Below are 7,673 nucleotides of genomic sequence, written 5' to 3'. Positions count from 1 at the left end.
ATTACTTTCATGAAATTTTTTGATTTCCTGTTTAATTTCTTCTTGGACCCATAGGTTGTTTAGGAGCATGTTGTTTAATTTCCATGTATTTGCAAAGTTTCCAGAGTTTTGCTTGTTATTAATTTCTAGTTTTAATCTGTTGTGGCCTGAAAAGATACTTGAAATGATTTTAAATTTTTAAAATCTGTTGAGACTTGATTTGTGACCTAACACGTAGTTTATCCTGGAGAATGTTCCATGAGAAAAATGTATACTCTGTAGTTGTTGGATGAAATGTTCTGTAGATATCTGCCAGGTCCAATTGGTCTAAAGTGTAGTTTAATTCCTGTGTTTGTCTGTTGATCTATCTAATACCAAGAGAGGAGTGTTCAGGTCCCCAACTATTACTGTGTTAGGGTCTATATCTTTCTTTAGGTCTAATACTGTTTGCTTTATATATCTGAGTGCTCTGACATTGGTTGCAGATGTATTTGTGATTGCTATGTCTTCTTGCAGGATAGATCCCTTTATTATTATATACTGGCCTTTTTTTGGTCTCTTTTTTGTGATTTTTGGTTTTAAGTCTACTTTATGTGATATAAGAATAGCTACTCCTGCTCATGTTTGGTTTCTTTTTCCATGGTATATCTTTTTCCATCCCTTCTCTATTAGTCGATGTGTGTCATTACAGGTGAGGTGAGTCTCTTGTAGACAGCATGTAGTTGGGTCTAGCTTTTTTATTCATTCAGTCAGTCTGTGTCTTTTGAGTATGGAATTTAATCCACTTACACTTTGGGTTGTTATTGAAGGGTATTGTCTTACTCCTGCACTTTATCAATTTTTGTTTGGATGTTTTAAATATCTTTTTTTCCTTTCTTCCCCTTTTATTGTTTGTCTTCAGCTTTTGTTGGATTTTTGTGGCTGTAAGGTATAGTTTATTTCTCTTTCTCACTTGTATTTTTGTTCTGCCAGTGGGTTTTGTTCTTTCTTGTGTATCATGGTACTGATTATCATTTTTTGGATTCCAGGTGCAGGACTCCCTTGAGGATTTCTCGTAGGGCTGCTCATGTGGTGGTGAACTCTCATAGTTTCTGTTTGTTAGGGAAATACACTATTTCTTCTTCATTTCTGAAGGATAACTTTGCTGGGTATAGTATTCTTGGCTGGCAATTTTTTTCTTTTAGTATTTCGAATATATCATCTTGTTGTCTTCTGGCCTGCAGAGTTTCTGTTGAAAAGTCTGCTGTTAATCTGATGGGGACTCCCTTATAGGTCACTTGCTACTTCTCTCTTGTTGTTTTTAGGATTCTCTCTTGTCTTTGAGCTTTGCCAGTTTAACTATAATATGTCTTGGAGAGCATCTTTTTGAATTGAATCTGTTTGGGGATATTTGGGCCTCCTAGATGTGAATGTCCATGTCTCTCCCTGTACATGGGAAGTTTTCCACTATATTTCACTGAATATGTTTTCAATGCCTTTTCCTTTTTCCTCCCCTTCTGGAACACCATGGTTTGGATGTTTGTGTGCTTAGCCTTGTTTGCTAGCTCTCTTAGATTTTCTTCATTTTTAAAAATTCTTTTTCTTTTCTTTTTTTTTGTCCACCTGGGTTATTTCGAAAAGACCATCTTCAAGCTCAGAAATTCTTTCTTCTGCTTGCTCTAACCTGCTGCTTAAGCTCTTGGTTGTGTTAATTCCAGGAGTTCTGCTACATTCTTTTTTAGAGAATTAATCTCTTTGTAAAGTTCCTCCTTCATATCCTGGATAGTTTTTCTCATTTTATTATGTCATCTAACAGTCTTCTTGTATCTTACTGAGTTTCTCCTTTTCAGTCATTTCAAGAATCTCCTGTTCCATGGAGTCTGGTACTTGAGAATTACTATATTCCTTTGGTGGTATCATATTTTCTTGTTTGTTTGGGGTTTTTTTTTTGTTTTTTTTTTTTTGTATTTTCAGTGTCTCTATGTTGTTGTCTGGTCATCTAATAAGGCAGTTGCTTCTTCTACTACTTTGGAGTGGACTTTGAGGAGAGACACTTCCTCCCATAGATGTGTTTTACGTTGACCATTGAGTAGGGTGTTCTAGTTGGTTCCAGATAGATGTGGTAGTGTAGTCTCCATGTAGGTCCTTTGCTGGATTCAATATTGGGGTTGTGTTAATGTGTGTCCATGGCCTAGGCATTGGGGCACTTAGTGATTCCTTGCTGAGGTTAGTGATACTGTGTTGGGTCAGTGAGGATATGGGTGAGTTCTTGAGTTCTTAGGAGAAGTGTCTGGGTGACCTGTTGCTTTTTGGCTGGGTTGAGTGATTCTGGGTGGGCTTGCTGTCACTCTGGCTAGTGTCTGTGACACTGATGGGTGCACTGGGGTGTAGTGGAGCTCCTCAGTTTGAATGAGTGACCTTGGGTGGTGTTTCTCTTGTTTCCTACAGGCAGAGGCTCCTCCTGGGTTCTTGCTTTGCCCAGTTGGGGGGATGAGTTGGTAATATTTGGGAATTTTCTCCCTTACTCTATTTGGTTATCCTGGGTTTCAGCACTCTGTGGGTGTTCCGCATATGTCTCTCCCCAGATCAACGCAGTCATGTGGGTTGTGCACACACCTCCCACCCCTGGATGCATTAAAACAGGGGCAGCAAAATTCCCCCTCTGGCTTGGGTTACTGGGTCATGTGTCTGCTGTCACTTGCTTCTTTCTACAGGCTCCGCTGGTGACCCCTCTTGTGTCAATGCAGTTGAGTGATCAGTGGGCTGCCTGAATGGCAGGCTACCCTCGTGGCAATGGTGGCTGCAGCAGACCACCTGTGTGGCTGTGAGGTCTGCTGCAGTGAAGGGCCATCCCTGAAACAGCGCCCTTCACTCTTTCTGGCTGTGTGTGGAGGCTGCCCTTGGCTCCTGAGGTCCCCATGCTCCTGCTGGCTGTCAGCAGGGTTGCCTCGGGTCCTCAACCACTAACCTGTTGATGGGCCATTACTTCATTTGCAGCTTTTTGCCTCTAACAAACAATGCTGGCACATGCATATGTTTTCAGACCACAATATTTGTTTCAGGTGAGGGATTTCTAGGGCAAAGGGAATGTGTATTTTTAGTTTTAGTAGAGTTTACCAAATAATTGTCCAAAATAGCTGCGAACTATTCACATTTACACCTTCAATGTATGAGACTATTTTTTCAATGTATGAGACTATTTTTTCAATGTATTTTCTCCAGCAATAGGTATGATTAAAAAAAAATTCTTTTTTGCTAGTCTAATTTCATTTTCATGACAAGTAACTCACTTAATCATATTCATTACTTATTTTTCTGTTTTTTTTTCTCGCTATTTGTGAGAGCTCTTTATATATTAAGTATAGCAAATGTTGTCTATCATTTTCATTGCAACTATTTTTATCAGCACACTTCCCCGTTATTTTATGCTATTTTTTGCCAAATAAACATAAACTTTTTTTAATACAGTTGAATATTTCTATGTTTTCTAGCATTTGGGGTTTTGGTTTTGATTTTAAAAATATTTTCTCACCTCTAGTGTGTATATGCAATTTATGTCAGTATCTAGCCTGGAAAACAGAGTCATTTTGAACAGACAGAATAGAATTAAGGAATTGATTAGCAATTTGTTTGAAGGGCCGTAAAAACAAAAGGAGAAAGGGGAGAGGCTGGAGGGACAAATGGAATAATAAGACTGTTACCCAAAGATCAGGGGACCAGCTACTACTCCTGGGCTGGATCCAACCTGCTCTAGTCTCAGAGCTGTTGGAGCCACTGCTGCTCCTCCAATGTTCCTGTAACTGTGAAAATGCATGCCTGCTACTGAGCAGGAGGCCAGCAGCCCACATTAGATGCAAGGGCATTATGTTGAGTGAAAAAAACATCTTAAAAGGTTAGCACTGTAGGATTCCACTTATATAACATTCTCAACATGGCAAAATTACAGTGACAGAGAAGAGACCTGCTGTTGCCAGGGCTTAGAGTAGTAGGGAGAGCGTGACTGAAAAGGGGAGGCCAGGGGGGGTTTCTTTGTGGTGTGGCAGTTCTGTATCCTATTGGGATAGTGGTTCCTGGAATCTACACATGGGATAAGATTTCTAGAACTATGCACCAAAACCAAACAAACACAAACATACAAACAAACAATGTTTTAAAAATGATGAAATCCAAATAAGGTCTGCAGTTTAGTTAACACGTTGGTAGTAATGTCAGTTTTCTGGTTTTGAGAATTATAATATGAGTCTGTAAGATGTTACTACTGGGAGAGGCTGGGTGAAGGGTAGAAGGGAACTCTTTGTACTGCTTTTGCAACTTCTGTGTGAGCCTAAAATTATTTTAAAATTAAAAGTTTAATTAACAAAAGAGGGCTGTCTGTTCCTCCCTGTTCCACAGACAGGCGCATCCTCTCGTGCAGTGCCAGCAGCATCCCTGAGACACGATGGTGAAGGTCGTAGTAAACGGATTTGGCCGTATTGGGCGCCTGGTCACCAGGGCAGCTTTTAACTCCAGCAAAGTGGATACTGTCATCATCAATGACCCCTTCATTGAGCTCAACTCCGTGGTCTGCATGTTCCAGTGTGATTCCGCCCATGGCGAGTTCCATGGCACAGTCGGGGCAGAGAACAGGGAGCTTGTCATCAGTGGGAAGGGCCATCACCACCTTCCGGGAGCGGGATCCCACCCACATCAAATGGGTGACGCTGGTGCCGAGTGTGTTGTGGAGTCCACGGGTGTCTTCACTACCTGGGAGAAGGCTGGGCTCACTTGAAGGGTGGAGCCAAAGGGTCATCGTCTCTGCACCTTCTGCTGACGCCTCCATGTTCGTGATGGGTGTGAACCGTGAGACCTATGAGAACACCCACAGGATCGTCAGCAGTGCCTCCTGCACCACCGACTGCTTAGCCCCCCTGGCCAAGGTCATCCATGACAACTTTGGCATCGTGGAGGGACTCGTGACCACAGTCCACGCTGTCACTACCATCCAGAAGATGGTGGATGGCCCCTCTGGGAGACTGTGGTGCGACGGCCATGGGGCTCTCCAGGACGTCATCCCCACATCTACTGGTGCTGCCAAGGCCGTGGGCAAGGTCATTCCTCAGCTGAATGGGAAGCTCACTGGCATGGCCTTCCGTGTCCCCACTGCCAACGTGTCTGTCATGGATCTGACCTGCTGTCTGGAGAAAGCTGCCAAATATGAAGACATCAAGAAGGCGGCGAAGAAGGCATGGGAGGCCCCCAAAGGGCATCCTGCGCTACACTGAGGACCAGCGTGTCTCCAGCGACTTTAACAGTGACAGTCACCCTTCCACCTTTGACGCTGGGGCTGGCATTGCCCTCAACAACCACTTTGTCATGCTCTTTTCCTCGTATGACGATGAATATGGCTATAGCAACAGGGTGGTGGCCCACATGGCCTCCAAGGAGTGACAGCCCCCAGGACCACCAGCCCCAGCAAGAGCACAAGAGGAAGAGAGAAGCCCTCAGCTGCTGGGGAGTCCCTGCCCCAACTCAGTCCCCCAACACACTGAGAATGTCCCCTTGACAGTTTCCATCCCAGACACCCTGAAGAAGGGGAGAGACCTAGAGAGCCCAACCTTATCACGTACTATTGCTAAAGTCCCTTGTATGCAAACCCCTCCCCCCCCCAAAAAAAGAGAACCTCGTTGGGGTCTAATTGGAATGGCATTTAATTTACATATTGGAAGAATTGACATTTTTATGAAATTAATTCTTCCTACCTCATAGCAGGGTATGATTATCCACGTGTTTAGATTTTGCTTTACATTCTTCAATAAGTGTTACTTCTTTCTCCAAATATGTCCAATGTCTATATTTCATAATATTTGAAATTATTGTGAGTAAAATATTTTCACATTTTCATTTTTATAGGCTCACATCATACGTTTGTGTAGGTATTTTTTCCCCCTAGTGCATTTGTTCTCTTTTCCTCTATTGGAAGACCATTACCCAAATTTTGCATCTCCGCCCTCTGTCATCCAGAGCCTCCCGTGCCTGTGGTTTATGTTTATCTTCCCTTTTCCCTCTGCATTCTGTGTTCTTTTCTAAAGTCCGTATTCCACACCTCAGATGTGGTTTATGCTTCTGTTATTTTAAGTTTATCTTATAGCTTCAATTTTCTCTGTGGTTTCTTCCTTTACTTAGAAGTTTTCTTTTTGACTGTGTTGTCTTTTTACTCTTCGTTACTTTCTTTTGTGTCACCCAACTCCTATTTAATTTTTCTCGAGGAAAAACTATATTAATTAATTTTTCCTGAAATCAGCCTTATTTAAAATACAATTTCCCCTCTATTTTGCATCAGTCCCATGTTGGTTTTTTGCTTTGACCCCTGCCAGCCAGATGGGGGGACACTGAAGAAAACCACTGACAGACATTGGGGTTGGGCAGACAGGTGTTTCACCACTTGGGTGGATATTGGTTGAACTCCAGAGACTTCTTGGCCCACACTGAGTTGCCATGTGAGTGGGACACAGGAGAGCTTTGGGGGAGACTCTGAATGGGTTCTCACAAATTTTAGGGCAAACATACCTTCCTTGACAGGAAAGTCTGATGGCAAAAACCCTGGGCTGGAGATGCCCCATTCATCAGTTGACCAGGCTGCATATGGTTGTCTGCCAGGGCAAGGATGTCCTCATAGCACAGTTAACAAGTGACATAACCGAGATTCAGATCCTGTGTGTTTGCCTGCAGAGCCCCCAGTGGCCCTTATTGCAGATCCCTCATCGTCCCCATCTCTGCCCCTTTATTGTTCATTACTGTCACTGTGTTTGCCAAATTGCTCTCTTTTCTCTGCCCCTTATTACCCCTATGTCTGTCCTGTAACTGCCCTTGTCACTGCCCTAGACACTGTGCCATGTCCTCTCCATGGCATTTTTCCAGGACTTCTTTCTTGTCTCAACAATGTTCCTCATAATTTCCACCACTAATCCCAGGCTGTCCACACACAGGTGTCATCTGCTCCCTGCCTCCACTAGCCTCACCATCAGTGCCCTGTCACGATCCCTCTTGCCCATCTCAAACCTCCTGTCCCTGCCCCCACAACTCCCATCCCTACCCTAGGGTGGCACCCTTAAGTCTGTCCTCCCTGCCCACCTCTGGGTCACCAACTTTGGGATCCGACCACACAGATCACAGCCAGCAGGAGGAGGCCGGGCCTGGAGCAGAGACACCACAGCAAAGGCTGGGGAAGAGGCGGCCCTGCAAGAGGAGAGAGTGTCAGGACAAGCAGGGTTCAGGATGTGACAGACAGGAAGAGGAGAAGGTCCAGGGGACCTGTGTGGGGATGACGGCAGGCACAGGTAATGCTGAGGGAGGGCAAGTCGAGGACAATTGTGGGCAGGGGTCGCCCGGGCCTGTGACCCCAAGGACCAGCACAAATCCTCAGCCAACGGGCACCTCACCCCCTTGGGACAAAAACACACAGACGGGATGATGGTTAAGGTCAGGTCCTATTGTCAGAGCAGGGGAGGTGGCAGAGGACATGGAGAGCTGGGACAGCTGGGCTTTAGCAGGCTCACCCTCATCTGTGAAAGGAGGTTAGAAAACAGGTGTCCCTCCCAAGACTACCCCAGGTAGCCCTGACATCTTTACTATTCCCTGTTCCTGTCTCTCTAAGGACCCTAATTCCCCTTTAGTCTGGGACCGTCAGAAGCTAGGCCCTGACCCCTCAGAGAGGAAGACCCTCACAAAGTCACAGA

At 44.5% G+C, this 7,673-nt stretch overlaps 1 pseudogene; it reads left to right on the top strand.

Moving 5' to 3' along the window:
* Positions 1-4,396: 4,396 nt before the first annotated feature.
* LOC134388998 (glyceraldehyde-3-phosphate dehydrogenase-like) lies at positions 4,397-5,385 on the top strand (annotated as a pseudogene).
* Positions 5,386-7,673: the final 2,288 nt, after the last annotated feature.

Source organism: Cynocephalus volans, chromosome 10, assembly GCF_027409185.1.
Source record: "Cynocephalus volans isolate mCynVol1 chromosome 10, mCynVol1.pri, whole genome shotgun sequence".
Taxonomy (NCBI): domain Eukaryota; kingdom Metazoa; phylum Chordata; class Mammalia; order Dermoptera; family Cynocephalidae; genus Cynocephalus; species Cynocephalus volans.
This window is presented reverse-complemented; position numbering and strand designations above follow the sequence as displayed.